Source organism: Palaemon carinicauda, chromosome 18 (assembly GCF_036898095.1).
Source record: "Palaemon carinicauda isolate YSFRI2023 chromosome 18, ASM3689809v2, whole genome shotgun sequence".
Lineage (NCBI taxonomy): Eukaryota > Metazoa > Arthropoda > Malacostraca > Decapoda > Palaemonidae > Palaemon > Palaemon carinicauda.
Window position 1 is genome coordinate 33441470 of NC_090742.1, and position 23263 is coordinate 33464732.

Here is a 23263-nt window from a genome sequence, read left to right on the forward strand (position 1 = left end):
AGGGGGAGGGGAATCAGGGGTGGTCGCGGTCAGGGAGGCAAGACCTCAGGACAGCAGTCAGAGTGAGATGATACCGGTAGGAGGGAGACTTCAGAATTTTCGGGATCGGTGGACCTTCGATCCCTGGGCCCACAGCCTACTCAAGAATGGACTGGGTTGGAGCTGGTACAGCACTCCACCCCCGTGCCCTCGATTTTTCCAACACTCCACCCCCGTTCTGGAGGAGTACATTCAAGAACTGTTGGAGAAAAAAGTGATCCAAAGGGTAAAGTCCATCAAATTCCAAGGGAGGCTGTTTTGTGTTCCCAAGAAGGACTCAGAAAAACTCAGAGTCATTCTGGACTTGTCGCCACTCAACAAGTTCATAGTGAACTGCAAGTTCAAGATGCTAACACTGCCACACATAAGGACCTTACTGCCCAAGAGGGCATTTACCGTCTCCATAGATTTGTCAGACGCCTATTGGCACGTTCCAATCAATCGCCAACTCTCCCCCTACCTAGGGTTCAAGCTACATCGAAGACTCTACGCCTTCAGAGCCATGCCATTCGGGTTAAACATAGCCCCAAGGATCTTCACGAAGCTTGCGAGCGTAGCTCTCAAACAATTACGCCTAAAGGGAATCCAGGTGGTAGCCTACCTGGACGACTGGCTGGTGTGGGCAGCATCCAAGACAGAATGTTTGCAAGCTTCCCTGCAGGTGATCCAGTTCCTAGAGTATCTAGGCTTCAAGATCAACAGAAAAAAGTCTCGACTTTCTCCATCTCAAAAGTTCCAGTGGTTGGGAATCCACTGGGACCTAGTGTCACACCGATTCTCCATCCCGACGAAGAAGAGGAAGGAGATAGCTGGTTCTGTCAAGAGACTTCTGGATTCCGAAAGGATATCAAGACGCGAACAGGAGAGAGTGCTGGGTTCTCTCCAGTTTGCTTCGGTAACAGACCCGGTGCTAAGAGCACAGCTAAAGGATGCAACCGGAGTTTGGAGAAGTTATGCATCAAACGCGCGAAGAGATCTGAGAAGACCAGTTCCGCTTCGTCTACGTACTCTTCTCAGGCCTTGGTCCCAAGCCAGGCAACTAAAGAAGTCAGTACTTCTTCAGCCACCTCCCCCCTCGTTGACTATTCACACAGACGCCTCGAAGGAGGGGTGGGGAGGTCATTCTCATCGGAAGAAGGCCCAAGGGACTTGGTCCAATCTATTCAAGACACTTCACATAAACTTTCTGGAAGCTATGGCAGTACTCCTTACCTTGAAGAAAGTCTCCCCGCATCGCTCGATCCACATAAGGTTGGTGCTGGACAGCGAGGTGATTGTGAGATGTTTGAATCGACAAGGATCGAGGTCACCACCACTCAACCAGGTGATGTTGGCCATCTTTCGACTGGCGGAAAAGAAGAAGTGGTACCTGTCGGCAGTTCACCTTCAAGGAGTCCGCAATGTGACAGCGGACGCTCTATCCAGGTTCACACCGATAGAGTCGGAATGGTCCCTAGACGCAGGATCATTCTCCTTCATCTCGAGTCAAGTCCCAGAACTGCAGATAGACCTCTTCGCGACGAAGGACAACAAGAAGTTGCCGCGATATGTGTCCCCGTACGAGGACCCCTTGGCGGAAGCAGTGGACGCGATGTCCCTCGACTGGAACAGATGGTCCAGGATTTACCTGTTCCCTCCTCACAACCTTCTGTTGAGGGTCCTCAACAAACTGAGATCCTTCAAGGGAGTAGCGGCAATAGTGGCTCACAAGTGGCCGAACAGCGTGTGGTTCCCTCTGGCATTGGAACTACGGCTGAAGTTTCTACCGTTACCAGATCCAGTTCTGACCCAGCGAGTCCAGAAGTCGACTGTCTGCGCTTCATTACAGAAAACCCGGACCCTGCAGCTCATGATTTTCTCTCCCTAGCGGTGAGAAAGCGTTTCGGGATTTCGAAAGACAGCATAGACTTCCTAGAGGAATATAAGTGCAAATCTACTAGAAGGCAATATGAGTCATCTTGGAGAAAATGGGTGGCCTTTGACAAGGCGAAGAATCCGCAAGAGATCTCGACGGACTTCTGCTTATCTTTCTTCATCCACCTCCATGGTCAAGGGTTAGCAGCTAACACGATTTCGACGTGTAAATCTGCTTTGACAAGACCCATTTTATATGCCTTCCAGGTCGACCTCGCTAACGAGATTTTTAATAAAATTCCGAACCCTGTGCTAAGCTCAGACCTTCAGCACCTCCAAAGTCCATTTCATGGTCTTTAGATAAAGTTCTTCATTTCGCTTCACTGTTGAACAATGAGGAATGTGCGTTAAAGGATTTGACCCAAAAAGTTATTTTCCTATTTGCACTCGCGTCCGGGGCAAGGGTTAGTGAAATTGTAGCCCTCTCGAGAGAGGAAGGTCGTGTTCAGTTCTTGGATGGGGGAGAACTGAACCTGTTTCCGGATCCTACGTTTCTCGCCAAGAACGAGTTACCCACCAATAGGTGGGGTCCCTGGAGAATCTGCCCTCTGAAAGAAGATGCATCTCTATGTCCAGTAGAATGCCTAAAGGTCTATCTTCGTAGAACTTCAGACTTCAGGGGTGGTCAACTATTCAGGGGAGAAACATCAGGCTCAAATTTATCACTGAAACAACTCAGGGCGAAAATCACATATTTTATTCGCAGAGCGGATCCTGACAGTACACCCGCAGGTCACGATCCCAGGAAAGTTGCCTCATCCTTAAATTTCTTTAATTGTATGGATTTTGAACATCTTCGTTCATACACTGGCTGGAAGTCTTCCAGAGTGTTCTTTTGTCACTATGCGAAGCAAGTGGAGCAACTAAAGAGGTCTGTGGTAGCAGTGGGTTGTGTCGTTAACCCTGCTGTTTAACTCTGTGAGGAACAGTGGATTTAATTGGGACGATTAATTCCGGGGTGAGTGTGTAGTTACAAACTGTTCTACAAACTAAGTGTGAGGGCACGGGGTTGCCCACGTTGACTGTTCCACTTTCAAAGGTGAACCTAGCATAAGTGCAGACATGTGTGCCGAGCGTTTCCAACGCTAATGTAACTGATTAGTAATACAGACTTTTACAATTTTGATACCTCGGTATGTTAAAAGTGGCGCTAATGTTTTTCTTTCAGATAAACAAGTTTCTGTTTACTATCATGCTTATCCTTATTTTTTGGTTATCCTCCTCTCATATATATATATAATTGTTGTTAACCTGTTTTATTTATTGTTTGTCAATAAACTAGTTCTTGTGAACCTTGCGTCTCCTTCACCTGTGTCAATTTATTGGTAATAATTTAGCATTACGTACTATGTATATTTATCTGGGATAATTCTAATAGATTGTTCCTTTATGCAAGCATTTTTTGCATTGGTTTATGCTTTCCCTTGGCGGGAGGACTCCATGCCCTAAGGGGACGGTGGCGGATATGCAAGTTTCCTCCTACTCGGATATAAACCTTTGTCCAATACAGTATTGAACGGAGAACTGGTCGATATTTCATATTGACGCAGTGGTTCTTTACAAACTATGCTTTACATGATATAGGGTGAGACCACTATATTGGCTTGTCTGTTATTCATACATAGGTATATGTACTCTTCGAGACTTTTCCTGAGTCTAGTAGGACTCTTCCCTGTAGGGGGCAGGAAGCACTAACATGGTTTATGGTTAGTTGAAAAGATGTATGACGGTAACATCTTAGGTCTGTAGATCTAGTTGGCCGGGAAATACCTCCGGGGAGTACGGCACGTTTTGAAAATCCACAGATACAGTAATGCTCTGGTATACTTCCATCAGGACGACATGGCTTGAGCCCAAAAAACGGATTTTGAGCGAAGAGAAAAATCTATTTTTGGGTGAGATGGCCATGTCGTCCTGATGGACCCGCCCTTCCCTTTCTTTTAAAGGGCTGTAGGTCCCCTCCCTACATACAGTATCTGTAGCACCTCGTGTATCGCTACAAGGAATACAGATGGCGCCGTGAGCGGCGCAATGCACGCTTACGAAACGGGAGAGGAGAGATACCTTGCGAGCGGCTCTCCTTTTTCTTTCTCGTTTTCGTTTTCTTGCCAATTGACCCCTTCGAAGTGTTATCTCTGTTCGGGGTGCAGATTGCCATGTGGCGTGTCAAGAATACATCCTCTGATATTTCGCGATATCCCTGGTTCTTTTATTAGGGATATTCGCTCCAGGAGTTAGAATTCTGGGTACCTTAAGGTAAATTCTCTGGGAATATCGCCGTAATTATAATATACCCAAGGAAGCTACCCTATAGGAACTTCCATCAGGACGACATGGCCATCTCACCCAAAAATAGATTTTTCGCTTCGCTCAAAATCCGTTTATTAGGGAAATATAGGGTGGAATAGCTCTAGAACATAGAGCTGGAGTCAGTGTATACTAGCACTAACTCCCCCACAAGTGAAATATTAATACTGTAGGGTAAAGATATTTATGTTCTGATGATCTAGGATACATCAGAATATTGAAGGAATACTTCACTTCAACATTATTTAGCGGTCTCAACAATGGACTGTGAAAGGATACACAGAATATGTTGGAAATCATACTTCTGTATAGTATAAACTGTAGTTTTCTAACTGCTGTATCTGCTATACTGCAGGAATACTGGCTACTGTATAGTCTTATACTGTAGTTCTACCGGCATACTGCCGGCTAGGCTAGTACCTGACAGCACTAGCCGACAGAGAGAGAAAAAGAATGGAGAGAAGGGCTACCGTATTATTATAGTTTAGTACAATAATTAGGGTTGTAGGGACTACTGTCTCTACTGCCTTCTTTCCAGAATGAGGATTCAAATGGAAGGGGAAAGAATGTATTAATTCTAGCTTCCATCCAGCCACAATATCTCATGCCGGCTGCACTGCCGGTTCCAGGGTTTGTGGGTGGCAGTCCAAGAGAGGACTGAAGAATACTCAAAGTTGTATTGGGTCTCCCACCGGCAGCCGTCATGGCTGGCACAACCTTTCCCGGAGCCTTGCTTCCGTTAGGGGGAAGATTGAAGCGGCAATCTAGCCGCCTTTGTGGGAGCCCGGCCAGCATCGTAATCACCCCTGCAAGCGGGGAGATTGTAGAATACCGGCCACAGATGTTGTGACAGCCGGACCATCACTAAAGGACAGAAGGGGAATGGAAAGGGTCTTATATTTTGCATAGAAAGAAGGCAGCAAGTATGCCTCCTACTGTAGTCTGCAAAACAAGGAACCATAGTTTCTTATGCCGGCGCCGGCTTGGGCAGCAGAGGAATAACGATTCCTCAGCCTAGGACATTGCCGGATATAAGACATGTCTTCTAGACCACAAGGGAGAAGGTGGCGGCAACTGTACTACCACTTTCGGTTGTGGACTTGGGAAGCCGGGCTTCCTATGCCGGCAACTGTGTAACCGGCAAGGGAATGACTAATCCCCCATCAGTAGAGTTGCCGACAACAAGACTGAATACTCTGAGTTACAGTGAACCCTCGCTACTTCGCGGTTCGACCATCGCGGATTCACCACTTCGCGGATTTTTTCCATAACCCATATATATAGTAATATATATATATATATATATATGTATGCATGTATTTATGTATATATGTAGGTATGTATATGTGTATACATATAAATATATATATATATATACACACACACACATATATATATACATATATATATATATATATATATATATATATATATATATATATATATATATATATATATATATATATATATATATATATATATATCTAAAGTAGGAAGATGTGATGTAGTTCTAAGGGAAAAGTAAGGGAAATATGTCTGGGTAATAAGCAAAGCTCTACCTCCAGTTTGTTTCTACATTATGATCAGAGATAAATGTAAACAAAACATTGGTTGCCATTTTTTATCGTGCTTTTTAGCATGTTTAGGAAATGCATGATATAAAATCACCTTAAATATTTGTGCCTGTTTTAGTTTAGGGTACTGTAGTACATGCATTAAGTGTTCTGTACATTAAAGGGTAGTTTGTTAACAGTACTACGTACAAGGGAAGGTTTTAAAAGTCTGAATATACATGTTGAATAAATAGGTAAATATGGTGTCACTACTTCGCGGATTTTCACCTATCGCGGCCGCGACTGGAACCTATCTACCGCGATAAACGAGGGTTCACTGTACTGTCATATTTCAAAGCCGGGATACTCACCGGCAAAGAGGATAGACAGAAACTCTATCTCAGTCAAGCCGGAGTACACTACTCTATGGCAATCCGAAAGATAGGGTTTCCGCCATAAGCCGGCACTCAGAGGGAAGGAAGGGTTTATCGTTATATCTCTAAAAGAGACGAGTATCGAATTATGCTAGTAATTCTAGATGTGCTATCTCCGATTGAATTAATAAAACGATACGAGAGGATAAATGGGGATAACGTTACTAATGTATACTAAAACGCGTTAGGTTAGCCTAACTCGAGTCGGGATCTCGGCTACGCTACATGACCGAGGCCCTATCGTATACTATCGAAACGTTTAAACAGAAGAGGAACTATTACATGTGTGATCTTATCTTCACTAGTATAATTTGCCTAAATACCTAGAATTCATTAAAGCTAAATACCGGGGACGTCGTACTACTAACTAAATAAAGCATTTATGGCGTACGACAGCGGTCCAAAATGGCTGCCTCCGGTGATGGCTCTGCTCCACTAAACACATCTAAATTATGCTAATTTAACTGTGAGAAGGGAGCCAAAAATTATAAACAGGAAAGATTAAATACTCAACTTTCCAGAGGATGAAGATGCTGGAGATTGCATACTAATAATCCTTGAAATAGTAACAAAACCGAGAGCAGTTGGGAGATACACCGTAGTAGTACTGGGAGGGGATCCACCGGGTAACCTTGATAATGGCTCCCCTTCAAATTCGCCCCTCTTCCCCCTCAAAGCGAAATCTCTATTCAGGGTGAAGATTGCTATGTGTCGCATCAAGAAATACGTCCCCTGATATTAAGTGATATCCTTAGGAATTATTTTAAGAATAATCGCGCCAGGAGTTAGAATTCTGGAGACCTGTGGTCAATTCTCTGGGAGTATCACTGTAGCCAAATATCCCTTCGAAAGCTGCCTAAAGGAACCTTCCATCAGGACGACATGGCTGAGCCCAAAAATAATAATTACAAAAACTTTAAAAAACAAGAGGAAGAGAAACGAGATAGAAAAGTGTGCCCGAGTGTACCCTCAAGCAAGAGAACTCTACCCGAAGACAGTGGAATACCATGGTACAGAGGCTATGGCACTACCCAAGAATAGAAAACATTGGTTTGATTTTGGAGTGTCCTTCTCTTACAAGAGCTGCTTACTGTAGCTTAAGTCTCTCTTCTACCCTTTGCCAAGAGGACTGAAGCCACTGAACAATTACAGTACAGTAGTTAACCCCTTGGGTGAAGAAGAACAATTGTTTGGTAATGTCAGTGTTGTCTGATGTATGAGGACAGAGGAGAATATGTAAAGAATAGGCCAGGCTATTCAGTCTGCGAGTAGACAAGGGGAAAATGAGCATGGAACCTAAACATCATTATCATAAGCGAGGTACTGGATATGTATACAGTGGTCAACTTTGAATAGGAGTATACAGTATGATGCTAGTGAAGCTGAAACAGCCATTAGATTTATAACAGGGTAAACTAAACTTGGCTGCCAGGTAAAGGGTTAAGTCCACTAGACAAGTAGAACAATCTTCTTTTGACTTTGACCCCAGCTGCATACAAAAGTACTCTGCTGCTGTATCTCTGCCTTAGCTGTTTAAGCTTTTCTTTTTCTCTTTTCAGTGTGATTGTTATGTCTTAATGTCTACCCATAAGCCAAGGCATGCGGCTTTGCCCACATAAAGAAGGCGGCCGTTGCAGCCATTACATAAGCAAGACAAGAGGTGGACCCCCTGGATTATATATTTATCTAGTTTTTGCAGGGGCATGACTGCTTGCAATTATTCCCTTGCGAGGAGTGCAAGGAGTAGCCTCCTTTGCAACGGTTGAGTTTGCAAAGAGGAAGAAGTCTAAGGGGAATTCCTCGGCATGAGAGGACATACCAAAGTTGATGCTAAAACAACTCTTCAGCTCTTTTTTTCCCCTTCTTTGGAAACAAAACGTACTGTTTCCTCTGCAGTTTCTTCTGGGATTGGATCCTCGGAGGGAATCTGTCGGGGAGGGGGACGCACCTGACCCTACGGAAATAGTTCTGAGAAGGCGGCTGTGTGGTCCTACCCTAGTGGGAGCAATACATCCCCTCTCTCAACCATCTCCCCCTGCCGCATCTCCTGTTGACGACCCTTGCAAGGACTTGGATCTGAGTGAGCTGTGGCTTTCGCTGGGGATTGAAGGTGCCCTGTCTGCTGAGAAACTCCTGGAGGCACTAATATCTGCCAGATCCCAGAAATCTTCTACTGTTCCCTCCTCTCCGGCTCTCACTCTTAGAGGAGGTGTCTGAGAGGGCCTTCCCAGATGACAAGCTTGTTCCTTTTGAGGTACTCTGAGCTGTAGCAAAGGTGTTGTCAGCCAATGCAAAACCCTCGACCACTGAAAAAAGGAAAGGAGGTTAAGAAGCTCCGCTCTCCTTCTGTCAATTCTCCTGCTTCAGAGGTGTTGTCTGCTACCCCAAGGAAGACAAAGTAGTAGTAGTTACCAAAGCACAGGACGACCAATCGTTCGGAGTCTCAGTCTTCAAACGATTTCCCTGCATGGTTTCGGGGGAGTAATGCTGCAACAAACCCCAACCCTCAGGAAGGAAGGTCTATGCAAGGTTCCAGGAACTGGAATTATAAGAAAATTTTACCAAGCATTACTGGTCAGGACTTTGGTTTTTCTCCTACCTTAGGGCACTAACAAGACACTTCTGTGACCAAGCATCCTTCCAACAGAGCTGTGAGAAAGAGAAGTTTTGAAGACACTTTAGAGTTTTCTGATCATCCAAAAATGCCTGTCCATCGTAAGGAGAAAAGGAGAAACCGGGCTCTTCTTGCCGTTTTGTTCATTTTTCCTGAGATATGAACAAACCGAGTACGATCACCATGCTCCCGATGACCGCTTGACCTATCTCCCTAGCCTGAATGTCAATGAGCATGATCACGCCGATCGTCTTGGTCTTATTCTCCACAAGCAGGGAGACCTCATGCTTTTCCCTCCTCCTTCTAGGAATAAGAATCCTGATGCTTCCCGTTCTCGCTTGCCACAATAGAGGAAGTCTTGTGCAGCCTGTTCTCGCTCCCCATGAGACAGGAAGGCTTACCCTTCCAGGTCCCGTTCAGATCAAGGCTTACAACAAGAATCTCGTAAGAAAATTTCCTCTCTAACACATTTTCCATGAACTTGTTCGTGCTCGCCAAGACCAAACTCACCCCCATCGGGCAATAAACATTCTCGAATCCAACAAGCACGAGCACATTCAGGCAAAGATAATTTTGGTCTCATTCCTTACATTAAAGGGACAGAAGAGAGAAAACAGTTTCTACTTCTTGATCTCCACCAGCCAGTCTTCTCAACAACGCTCCCCTCCTTCCAAGAAGTCTCAGTCCCGTGGCGACCATGCTTCTTCGGAACCGTCTGGTGGCCTTCAGACCCCATGGGTCAAATCAGCTAAGGCTTTGATAAAGAAGACCCCTTGTTCCTTTAAACGGCATAGGGAAGTTTCGTCTCCTGAGGCTTGCTTCAGGTTCTGACGCTGCTCGACCAAAGAAATCTTCCGATCCACTCTTCACAGTACTTCGCCAGTTCAGACCTAGCGCAATAATGTTAGGTTTAAGCGCCATCCTCCTCCAAAGAAAGATGAACCTTGGAACATTCTGCCCCATGACATGTAAAATCACCCTCAGGTGAAGACGATCATTCTTCCTGAGCGCCTTCACACTCAGTCAAGGAGACAGGTCAAACTTCTACTGCTCGTCCTGAGAATTACTCGCCAGGTTCTGTTCCTCAACTTGCAATAGTTTGGTAGAGAGAGTTGAGAGTATGGTACCATTCAAGGCTATCATTATGCATTTGCATGCAGTGGAAGACCAAGAGTTGGAGGCAGAGAGGGATTGAGGCACTGGGCCGTGGATCGTCCCTCCCCCAAGTCCAGCAGAGGGAAGAATAAGAGTACTCCTTCTCTCTCCGCCGTGTTCAGTGTCAGGGATCTTTTCCCCCGCTGTTGTCGCCCTACCCATGCCTTATTTAGTCCTCGATTATGTTGTCATTTCTGTCCTTGGGTCAGAACAATTGCCTTCTTAAGAGAAATACGAATGAACTGCAAGAGCAACCTGCCACACCCTATTCCCTCACTGGGTAAGAAGGGTACACGGGATTTATCTGCCCCCAAGACAACAGACCTTAGACTGTTGCCAAGGGAGGATGAGAATCTCGACTAAGTGATCTATGGGTGCAACCTTCGGAGGGAGGTTATCTTGGATCCACCTTCTGGAGGGATCTTGTTCATTAAGCGGCACTTTGGTGCCCCTCAAAGGCAATGCCCATGCTTGGGGCTGCTTTGGTCTCCCCATTCTCAAAATAATTTAGCCTAGAGGTAGCTTCGGAACTAGTTGCTGCGAGGTTCGGCAAGAAAGGGATCTGGGCCTTTCCTAGACTCTGATAAGGACCACCCACAACTTATCAAAAGGAACGGGTGCATACACAGCCCTTTCGAACTACCCAATCTATTCCTTCCTGGCAGTAGGGTAGCAGAAAGGAAGATGAGGGATTATATACTGTTGCCAGCATTCACCACCCTTTCTTATGATCAAGAGTAGGGAATTGGTTGATGTGCCTTTGAACAAACCAGCAGAGGCATAGGGCCAAGCCTTGGGTAGTAGCAGTCATGCATATCAATTACTTACTACCCTCTTTACCCCCAAACTCATTTCCCGATAGGGTACTCATCTACTTCTCCAACATCACCGAGAACCCTTGCCTTGCAGAGTGAGATAGGAGGGATGATGGAGAGGAACATACTAGAAGTTGTTAAAGACAAAATCCAGTCTTCTAAAGCAGACTCTTCCAAGTGGAAGAATTAACTGGGGGCTTGAAGCCAGTCATCAACCTCTCACCACTCAATGAGCTTGGGGGTCAAACAAAATTCAGGATGAAAATAGTATGATATGTGCTGATTTCCATCAGGGAGGAAGACTTCATGCTTCAGTGGATCCAAAGTACACATACTTTTAATACCCGTGCATCAGTCCACTAAAAAGTACCTCCCTGGTACAATGTTCCAGTTCTGGACTGCTCCAGACTGTGTACTGCTCCTCAGGTATTCATTCAGATATTCACCTTGGTAGTAGCTTGGACCCACTAGCAAAGGATACAATTGTGAATGTATCTCTAGTAGCTGATCCTGGCCTCCTTCATGGGGTAGTTGCTACAGGACTACAGGACTGAGTTTGACTTTTTGCTTTTGTCATGATCGGGGATCGTGATAATTGATGGAAAACTGAATCTATTACCAACGCTGAGGTTGAAGCACTTGGGCATGCTGGTAAACACAACAACAGAAACAGTCTCTCAGTTAGACAATCGCATCAGTAAACTTACAGTAAACTTAGGTGGGTAACGTGTCTATTCTGCCCAAGATAGAACTATCAGCTTGGGACTGAAAGAATATTTTCAGCCACCTTTCCTAAATGAAGAAGCTCATTCCTTAAGCAGGAGCCTTTGGCAGAGATCTACTAAGTACTGTTTGAAGAATCACTGGTTAGTCTCTATGGATTTTCAATCTCTTCCCCTACTAGCGTGATGGGATGTTTGGTTGATCTCACCTGTTAGCTGAATGAGGATCCCTCGCAGTGGAGTCCAACTTGACTCTCCACCTCCAGACAATCAACTGTGCTGAAATGAACCAAAAAAGTGGAGGAGCGCACACCTGAATGATCTGGTCACCTTAGGAGAGGGGCGCAAGCCTGGTCATCTTGGGAAGGGGCGCAAGCCTGGTCATCTTAGAGAGGGGTGAATGCCTGGTCACCTCCAGGGTGTGCTTTATAGCGCTGCAAACATTCTAAGAATATTGAGGAAGCATCCAGTGGTATGTTGCGACACCACCACTGTAGTGGCTTATGTCTAGCTCTGCAAGCTAACGATGTACAGTAGATACACATCAGGACGGCCTTCCACGCCATAGAGTTGTCAGCCAAATACAATTTTAAATTTTATGGGTAGAGTTGAATAAACAGGGCTTCTGGAGAAAAAGCAATATGAATATCAGGTGAGTATAGAAATATGAAATTTTATCAAAATTCAGTTTTTGCAAACCTAGTCTTCTCTTTATGGCATGCATTAATCCCAAATAGCACCAGAACTGTAATTTTACATTTACTGTATTTGTACTGTGCTTAAATTGAATCAACAGTGGAATGAACATACTAAGCATCTTTTAATAAACATTATTCAGAACAGAACTGCATTTTTTTAAAACTCTTACATACCACAGCCAATCTATTACAAAATTCTTCCGGTGTTATTGCAACTGGGTCAAGATTAACAATAACAATATTTGTATGGACATCAACAGGGTTGCAGGTCACATTTTTACTCCCAACCTCATGGATTGCTGTAAAAAAAATTGAAGCATTATAGTTTCAGATGGTATTAAGATAACCAAAATACAGTATATTTAGTTTCAATGTAAAGTACAATGGTGAGAGCAATCAAAATCCTTGAATATGATGGCCAACATATTTTTAACTCGCTACAACACAAGGGACATTCAACCCCTTTATGATTCCAAAATTACTTTTTGAAAACGACACAAATTCCCTATAATTGAGTCTCTAGATGCTTTAGCAGGGGAATTTCATCTACACAAATTTGACTGAGATGATCAATTAGTTGATTTTCAAAACGTAGTGCAACTAGATTAATGGATGCTACAAATACATTATCATTTAAAATGTGTAATAAAAAAATTAAAAGAATTCATGATGGACAAAATCATTACCCAACATGCACATGAGAGCCATATAGACATCCTGTTTAAAGTTAGCAGTAAACGGTCTGAATAAAAAAACTAGCGAGTGTTGGAATTTTTTAAAAATAAGAATAAATTACATATGCAGTTATAAAAACTCATGTTCAGTGTTGCATTTTTACAAAAGACTATAGTACTAATGCACAAACACAAATACTGTACTGCATTGATTTAGGAAGGTTTGGATTTTTTACGTGCATTTAGCCAGAAAACTAGGGAATTTAATTCAATACAGGGGTTTATTGTGCAGTAATGACATCTAATCATTGATAATACAAAAACAATTCACCAAACTCTTTTAAAGCAATTAAGGATATATAAATGGTCATAAAACTGAAGGCATGTTTTCGATATCTAGCACTGTTTGTTCCGAACAAGAATCATTCACTTGAGCAACACTCACCCTCAGCCAGACATTTGGCATGCATATGGTCTTCAACTAAACGTTCCACCATGTTATCTAAAGCATATAGGGCAGCAGCTGCTAACATGCCAGCCTGCCTCATACCACCTCCAAGGACTTTGCGTAGACGTAGAGCTCTGGAATAAACTATAACTAAATTTCATATCACACAATATATTCTCATTCACATTTGATCATTCCAAGTTTAATTTTGATTTAATTTATGGAGTTCAGGTTACATGACATGGCACTGGGGCCCATTCAGCCCCAAGGTGCAACTATAGGAAAACACCATATTTGCACTATCAAGTATAAGTAGGAAGAAGTTGGGCACCAGAATGGAAGAAAAGCAATGTGAAGTGAAGTCAAGTAGAAAGTTAAACAGGTGGGTGAGGCCTGAGGCTAAAAGGTATGTGTACTTTGTAAAGATTGTTTAGTAATGCCTTGAAGCATGTGATACCCTTCTTACAATCTTGAATGCTGTACAGAAATCCCTTGATTATGATCAGGAAATTCGTATGATTGGCCTTGATTTTAGTGTTGCCTTTGACAACATTAATCATGAAGCCCTTGTTTCCAAACTCAAAACAGTTGGGAGTGGGTGGGTCATTTCTTAGCATCATTATTGAATTTTCAAGTAATAGATCGCAGAGTTGTTGTTGATGGGCACCATAGTGAATACAGGAATGTGATATCTGGTGTTCCTTAGGGTAGTGTTCTTGGCTCATTACTTTTCATACAATATACACATGACATGTGGTTTGGCCTAGAAAATAAGCTTGTTGCATATGCAGATGATGCTACTCTCTTTGCATCAATTCCATCTCCTGAATTTAGATTATGGGTTGCTGAATCCCTTAATAGAGATCTATCTAAAATTAGTGTATTGTGTAAATTATAGGGTATGAAGTTGAATCCTAACAAAACTCAAAGTATGATTGTCAGTAAGTCAAGGACAGTGTCTCTTTTACAACATCCAGAAAAAAAATTGGCTTATTGAGCAAGTCTTAAGATTTTCGGTGATCAATCTATTCTGAAGTGTTTTAATTCTTTCATTCTGCCTTGTCTTGAATATTGTTCTCCTGTCTAGTCTTCAGCTGTTGATTCTCATCTTAATTTGTTGGACAGGAACTCACGGTCTATTAAATTTCTTATTCCTGATCTAGATATTAATCTCTGGCAGTCTTTTAATTAGTTCACTATGCATGTTGCTTATGATTTTTTATAATTCTGACTATCCTTTACATTCACATTTTCCTAGACAGTTCCATCCTGTTCATAATACTAGGCATGCAGTTAATTCTAATAGTCAGGCTTTGTCCATCATGAGGCTCAATACTATACAGTACTCTAGAAGTTTTATTCCAACTGTGACCAAGTAGTAGAATGATCTTCCGAATATGGAGTTTTTATGATAAAACAAAGTTTTGTGAATACTTACCTGGCAGTTATATATACATAGCTAATTATCTCTATTTCGGCAGAATTTTTCTAAAACTAGGCAACCGCCTTGTGGTGGTTGGGTGGTAACACCCGTTAAAGGGTGGTAGGAGGAATCATTCCCGTTTTCTGTTCTTCAGTTCATCTATGCCCGACCTGTCTCCTGAGGGGAGGTGGGTGGGCCTTCGAATGTATATATAACTGCCAGGTAAGTATTCACAAAACTTTGTTTTATCATAAAAACTCCATTTTTATGAATAGAACTTACCTGGCAGTTATATATACATAGCTGATTAACACACTTGGAGGAGGGTGATAGACAGTAACATCGTTGGGGAAACAACCAAAAAAGCTGTAGGATAAATAAAAACCTTGATTCCTTACCTGCTAAGGTAGCTGACTTCAAAGGTTCCTGCCTCTTGAGTCGCTTTCCCTTAGGAGTGTCAGCCAGGATGTGACCTGCAGTGCTGAAAACACTCAATCGAGTCTGTCAACGGGGTGAGACCAACAATCTGACTAGACTTCAGGACTACCTATTGCCCAAAATAAAAAACCGCAACTTTACCAAACCAACCACCTAACATTTGCAAAGTAGATAAAAATTATCTAACTAGACTGAGGTGACTGTACACAAGTCGAAGTCCTCAGACAACCAATAAAAAAATACACCAACCTATGCACAAGTAAACAAAACTAAGGTTGAGGGGAGGTAGTAACTCCTTTGCCTAATACAGAAGCCGTAGCTACGTATGGTCCCAAGGTATAACATTTCTCATAATCCACCCTCACCTCTCTGAGGTAATGAGAGGCGAACACAGAGTTGCTCCTCCAGAATGTCGCATCCATAATTTGACGGAGCGACATGTTCTTGCGGTAAGCAAGCGAGGTCGAAATGGCCCTCACTTCGTGAGCTTGCACTTTTAAACGTCCGAAGTGTTCCTCCTCACACAAGAGATGCGCTTCTCTTATCACTTCCCTCAGGAAAAAGGACAAAGCGTTCTTGGAAAGGGGCTTTTGAGGATCTTTCACAGAACACCACAGGGAGCTAGAAGAGCCTCTCACACTTTTCGTGCGAGACAAGTAGGTCTTGAGGGCTCGTACTGGACAGAGCAGCCTCTCTTGCTCTTGACCCACTAGGTTGGTCAAGTTAGGAACCTCAAAGGTCCTCGGCCAGGGCTTAGAAGGGTTCTCGTTCTTAGCGAGAAAGTCTAATCTCAAGGCACAAACTGCCCCATTCAGATTGAAGCCTACCTGTTTTTCAATTGCATGGACTTCACTAACTCTTTTAGCTGTTGCTAAGGCCAAAAGAAAGAGGGTCTTCTTGGTAACCTCCCTAAGGGGAGCCTGTGAGATGGGCTCAAATCTCTTGGTGCACAGAAATTTAAGAACCACATCAAGGTTCCAAGAAGGGGGCTTTAACTGGGTCTGCTTGGTCGTCTCAAAAGACTTCAAGAGGTCACGTAAGTCCTTATCGCGAGACAAGTCCAAGCCTCTATGCCGACAGACGGAAGAGAGCATACTTTTGTACCCTTTGATAGTGGACACAGCTAGCTTAGCGTCCTGTCTGAGGTACAACAAGAAATCCGCAATCTGGCTCACAGAGGTAGTGGATGAGGAAATCTTGTGCTTCCTACACCAAGCCCTAAAAGTCTCCCACTTGGACTGGTAGACCCTCTGCGAAGAGACCCTCCTCGCTCTGGCGATAGCTTTCGCAGCTTGCGCCGAAAAGCCTCTCGATCTGACGAGCTTCTCGATAGTCTGAAGGCAGTCAGATTGAGAGCGAGGGGGTTTTGATGATATCTCTCGAAGTGGGGTTGTCTGAGCAGATTTGGACTTGCAGGGAGGCTTCTTGGAAAGTCCATCAACAAGTCCACCACCTCCGTGAACCATTCCCTCATCGGCCAGAACGGAGCTATCAGGATCATCCGTCCCGAATCGAGGAGGGCGAATTTCCTGACTACCAGATTGATGATCTTGAACGGGGGAAAAGCATAAGTGTCCATCCCCGTCCAATCCATCAAAAAGGCGTCTACTGCTATTGTCTCTCTGTCCGGAACTAGGGAGCAATAGATGGGGATCCTCTTGGATAAGTTGGAGGCGAAAAGATCGATGAGGGGTCTCCCCCACAGCCTCCAGAGACTCTGACAGACCTGTTGGTTGAGGGTCCATTCTGTGGGAAGGACCTGCCCTTTCCTGCTGAGCATGTCTGCCCTCACATTCTTCTGTCCCTGAACAAACCTCGTCAGCAGGTTTATCCTGTTCTCCTTCGCCCAAAGAAGGAGCTCTCTTGCTGTCTCGAACAGAGACAGAGAGTGAGTCCCTCCTTGCTTCCTGATGTAAGCAAGAGCTGTGGTGTTGTCTGAGTTGACCTCCACAATCTTCCCAGACACCAAGTCCTTGAAGGCCTTTAGCCCCAGAAAAATGGCCATCAGCTCCTTGTTGTTGATGTGCCATCCCAGCTGAATTCCTTCCCAATAGCCTGAGACCTCCTTGCTTCCTAGTGTTGCCCCCCAGCCTGAATCTGATGCGTCTGAAAACAACACTAGGTCTGGGTTCTTCTTGTGTAAGGAGATCCCTTCCCCTAACAAGGTTGGGTCCAGCCACCACTTCAGAAGAGTCTTGACTTCTATTGGAATGGGGAAGGAAAAGGAGTCTTCCTGCATCTTTCTGTTCCACGTCTTCGAAAGAAAGTGCTGAAGAGGCCTTAGGTGGAGTCTCCCCAGAGAGACAAACTGTTCGAGGGAGGATAGAGTCCCCAGCAAACTCATCCACTCCTTCGCTGTGCATCTCTTCTTGTCCAGGAAAGTTCTGACTTTTACGAGACACTTGGTCTGTCTTTCCTGAGAGGGAGAAGCCCGAAAAAGAACTGAATTCAGAACCATCCCCAAATAGAGAATAGTCTGATTCGGTCTGATCTGAGACTTCTCCCTGTTGATGACCAGGCCTAGATCTTGAGCCATCATAAAAGTCTTCCGTAAATCCTCCAGACATTTCTCCCTCGATCGTGAACGAATCAGCCAATCGTCCAGATAGAAGGATATCCTTATCCCCTCCTGATGCAGCCAACCTGACACATTCGCCATTACCCTGGTGAAGACTTGAGGAGCCGTGCTGAGACCGAAGCAAAGAGCTCTGAATTGGAAGCACTTGCCCTGCATTACAAATCTCAGGTACTTCCTCGAAGTCGGATGGATGGGGACATGGAAATATGCGTCCTGCAAGTCGAGGGACACCATCCAGTCCCCTGGACGTACTGACGCCAGCACCAACTGAGTAGTCTCCATGGAGAACTTTGTCTTCTCCACAAATACGTTGAGCGCGCTGACATCCAGGACGGGTCTCCATCCGCCCGAGTTCTTGGGGACCAGAAACAGGCGATTGTAAAAGCCTGGGGAGGATAGATCCCGAACTGGTTCTATCGCCCCCTTGTCTAGCATTTGGTTGACAAGGTCTACTAGGGCCTTCTGTTTCCCCGGATCTGAGTACCGGGCTACTAAGGCCAGCGGAGCATCTGCGAGAGGAGGTTTTTTCAGAAAGGGGATCTTGTATCCTTCCTTGATGACTGAGAGGGACCAGGTGTCCGCCCCTCTCCTCTTCCAAGACTGCCAAAAACCTGACAGTCTTGCACCTACTGTCTGGAGGAGACGAACTTCATTTTCTGGAGCGAGGTCTGAAAGAACCCCTGGTAGATCTTGGTCCTGATTCTTGCCTTCTCCCTCTAAAATCTGGTCTTGAAGTAGTCCTTCCCCGAAAGGGCTGCTGGAATCTCCTTTCCTCCCGTTTCAAAGAAGAAGGAGGGGCTGCCAAGGGCTTACGAGCAGAACGAGATAAAAGGTCTTGGGTGGCTTTTTGGGCCAGAGAACGCGTAATGTCATTAACCAGGGACTCGGGAAAAAGATGTTGAGAGAGGGGGGGGTAAAGAAGCTCAGACTTTTGTGCATTGGTAACAGACCTAGAAGCAAAAGAGCAAAGCAGAGCTCTCTTCTTTAGGACCCCAGCTGAGAACAGAGCAGCCAACTCATTCGCCCCATCTCTGAGGGCCTTATCCATACAGGACATAATACTGGTAAGGTCCCTAGATCCTTCCATCTGTTCAGTTTTCCTTGCGAGAGTCCCAAGCGACCAGTCTAGGAAACTAAAAACCTCAAAGGCTCTAAAAATACCTTTGACGAGATGATCCAGCTCCGACATCGACCACATGACCTTGGCTGAGTTGAGAGCATGCCTTCTAGCAGAGTCCACTAAACCAGAGAAGTCACCCTTGGAGGAGGAAGGCACTCCCAGACCCAAAGGTTCTCCAGTTGCATACCACATACCCGCTCTTGAAGCAAGACGAGCTGGTGGAAACGAGAAGGAAGTCTTAACTGTTTGTCTCCGCTCCATCATCCAGTCATCAATCTTCGTGAGAGCCTTCTTTGCGGAGATAGACAGCTTCATCTTGATGAAGGCCGACTGTTTCTTGGCCTTCTTTCTGTTAAATTGGGACTGAGGAGATTGAGGGGCAGCAGGTTGGAATTCCTCTCCAAAAAGTTCAAGAAGGGAGCGAGAGAGAACTTTGTAATCTCCCACAGCGTCGGCAGGATTATCATCGTCATCAGAAACATCCTCGAGGTCCTGATCCACATCTGCAATATCCTTCGAAAGAGAAGAAGGATCCTTAGAACCCGACAAGGGCAAATCAAAGGCATCATCCTGCAAAAGACGGGTTGCATCCTGGAGTCCCGCGCTAGAAGAATCCTTGGGACGAGAGGCAGTATCGTCCCGAAGAGGCAGGGTGGTATCGCCCTGGGACCGAGAACGAGAGGCAGAGTCGTTCTGACGTCGAGAGCGAGAGGCGGTATCGTCGTGGCGGCGAGAATGAGAGGCGGTATCGTCGTGGCGTCGTGAACGAGAGGCGGTATCGTCGTGGCGTCGAGAACTAGGGTCGGTATCGTCGTGGCGTCGTGAACGAGAGGAGGTATCGTCGTGGCGAAGCGAACGAGAGGAGGTATCGTCGTGGCGAAGCGAACGAGAGGAGGTATCGTGCTGGTAACGTGAACGGGAGGCGGTATCGTCTTGGCATCGAGAACGAGAAGCAGCATCGTTCGATAAGGTATCGTCCCGGTATCGAGAACGAGAAAACGTATCGCCCTGGTATCGCGAAGAAGTATCGCCTGGCGAAAGCACACATTCCTCATCCTGGCGTAGAGAGGGAGAAGTTTTCTTTAAAGAAGAACTCCGTTCTCTCTTAGAAGCAGACTTCTTAATCGGCAACGAGTCGTCTTTACGTCTGTCAGACTGGGCGTGAGGGCGGCTAAAGGCTTGTACTAAAGTCAAAAGTTGTTCCTGCATGACAGACATAAAGGATTTAGCAACATCAGCTGGGTCTTGCGGCCCCGAAGGGGGGGGCTGACGAATAACACTCGTAGAAGGGGGAGGATCTTCGGCAGCAGGCTTCGCCCTTTTCACAGGCACAGAGTCGAAATCATCCTCCGACGGACAAGGTTCATAACTGCTAGAACCGGGAGAGAAAGAACGAGACCGTTCGTCGCGGTTCCATCTCCTCTTAGTAGGTCTTGAAGCTTCAAACTTCCATTTACGTCTGGACGAATTCGGAGAAGAAAACAACACATCCGACACGTCTTTCCCGTGACGGTCAAGAGCAGCCTGGGAATCGACAACAGGACTGTCTGAGGCGACAGCTGACCGAGGGTACGTACCTCTCACCCCCTTTCGGTCATCGACGTACCTTCTCCCTTGGTCCTGGGAGCTTGGTAGAGGTCTAGGCCTAGGGGTATGACAGATTCGGTCAGTCGCCACCTCCACTGCACTAACACAAGCACTTTCACTTTCCTTACCTTTAAAGGCCTCCAGTTGTTCTTTAATGGCCTTCAACTCGGCCGCCAGGCTAGCGTACCGAGGGTCATCCGTAGATACGGAACCTGTAGGAGGTGCAGGAGTTACTACCTCAAGGGAAGGATCAACTTCCAAAGAGGAATCAATAATAGGATCAATAGATAAATCTACACTAAGTTCGTCTTCCTTACCACTAACAGACTTAGACTTAGACCTAGAAGCTCTCCTAACTCTATCGAGCTCTAGCTTACGCACATAGCGCTTCATAATTAACCAATCTTTCTCATCCAAAACCTTACATTCCCCGCACCTATTATCAAGGGCACAAACAAAACCCCTACAATTAGAACAAACGGTGTGAGGGTCTACCGCCATTTTCGGTAGTCTCACCTTACATTCCTCATTCGCACAGATACGGTAATGACTCTTTTCACTCATAATGAAAAACAGCAAAAAAGCTAAGAGAAAACAAAATACAACGATCGCCAAAACCCCAAATCAGAGTACTTCACCAAAAAAGCAGACTGGTACACCGAGCAGGGAAAGCGAAGAAAAACTCTTAATGACGGACCAACGTGTTGTCGATTCGGCCAGCAGAGATGAACTGAAGAACAGAAAACGGGAATGATTCCTCCTACCACCCTTTAACGGGTGTTACCACCCAACCACCACAAGGCGGTTGCCTAGTTTTAGAAAAATTCTGCCGAAATAGAGATAATTAGCTATGTATATATAACTGCCAGGTAAGTTCTATTCATAAAACGGGTAGTTGCATCAGTAGAACTTCAAACGTTCAAACTTGCAGCAAAGGTTTTTAGGTTGAACAGGCAGACATAAATCTGTTTATAGTTTTTACATGAAGTATCTGTTTCAATATTGTTAATGTTTTTTAAATATTGTAATTATTCACTACTTCTTATATTATTTATTTTTATCCGTATTTCCTGTCCTCACTGAGCTATTTTTCCCTGTTGGAGCCCTTGGGCTTATAGCATCTTGCTTTTCCAACTAGGTTTTTAGCTTAGTTAATAATAATAATAATAATAATAATAATAATAATAACAATAATAATAATAATAATAAGTGAACTGTCTAAGGTACTAACCCCTTATAGGACAGAGTTCAGTTTGGACCTTTGTGGCTTCATTAAACTACATTATTGAATCACACTATTGTATACAGTCAATCCTCTGTTATCGCAAGTTCCGACATCACGGTTAGCATTTTTTGTGGTACAGAGATCCGCATAATAATTAAATAATGTTTCAATTTCTCGCAGTTAGGACCACTATGCGGAGCCCAATGTTTTCAAGTACCTGCACTTCTTTGCACAACGCCACTTCTCTGACTAACTCAGTCTCCCTCTTCCAGCATCCATCATCATAAAAGCATCTCCCACAAGTGTTTGTCAAGCAACAAGTGATCTTCATTTACAGCTGCCATGGCCCTTTCGGGAACTTCATCTTTTCAAGCTACTGCTAAGCGGCAGAGGAAGGTCACGACTCTTAAAGAGACGATAGAAAATATATGCGAAGAAGGGATGTCTTATGCAGAAGTAGGATAACTTTTTGGACTGAATGAGAGTACCGTGAGTTACATGGAGAAGAATGCAAAGAATATTTGAAGGTGAGTGAAAAAGGGCATGATCCAAATGGAAAATGCCTTGTTTTTGTAGATTGAGGAACAGCATCGCAAGGAAATTGCCATTGACTCAACTCATAATATCCGTTAAGTAAGGATTTTTATCGTACAGTGCATGTATGTGCAGGATATACTTCATATTCAATGAATAACACAGCTACACCTTAAGGAGTGCATCATGCGTCACAAGATTTCACAGCAAAGAACTTCGTAAATGATAATTGGAGCTGTACAGTCTTTTTTTATCTTATTTTTACTGTTGCAATTGTCTTACAATAAATATTCATACGTTCATTGAAAAAGTTACTAATGTTGTATTTACAGTACTGTACTGTATAAAAAATACCATGCTGTACAGTAGATACAGGCAACATGTTAAGTGACAGTGATCACTTAAGAGGGGCATGTTGTCTCAACTAGGCTACCTTAGCTAATTAAGCTGTACTGCAATGATAGTACTGTACATAAATTACAGCATCAATGAGTGTTGTTAGATAGGAACTACCTTATTTTGTTGTTACTTATACATTCACTCCTTCATTCCACCATTCACTGCCCTTCCTCATGCTGCCTCCAACAAACTTCTTGCCACACACATCACTTGCAATCCCAACAAAATGAAACAAAAAGGGGACCTCTCCTCTCTACGTTCCTCCCAGCCTGACAAGGGTGCCACAGCCAACCCTCCCCCGTTATCCACCACAGATGAAGCTTCATAATGCTGAATCCCCTACTGCTGCTACCTCCGCGGTCATCCAAGGCACCGGAGGAAGCAGCAGGGCCTACCGAAACTGCGTCACAATCGCTCGCCATTCATTCCTATTTCTACCAAGCTCTCTTGCCTCTCTCACATCTATCCTCATATCACCCAGAGCTTCCTTCACTCCATCCATCCACCCAAACCTTGGCCTTCCTCTTGTACTTCTCCCATCAACTCTTACATTCATCACCTTCTTTAGCAGACAGCCATTTTCCAT

General features: G+C 44.6%; 1 pseudogene; it reads right to left on the reverse strand.

The window, feature by feature from the left end:
• LOC137657760 (uncharacterized) overlaps positions 1-23263 on the reverse strand; it is a 153016-nt pseudogene that overhangs the window by 13588 nt on the left and 116165 nt on the right.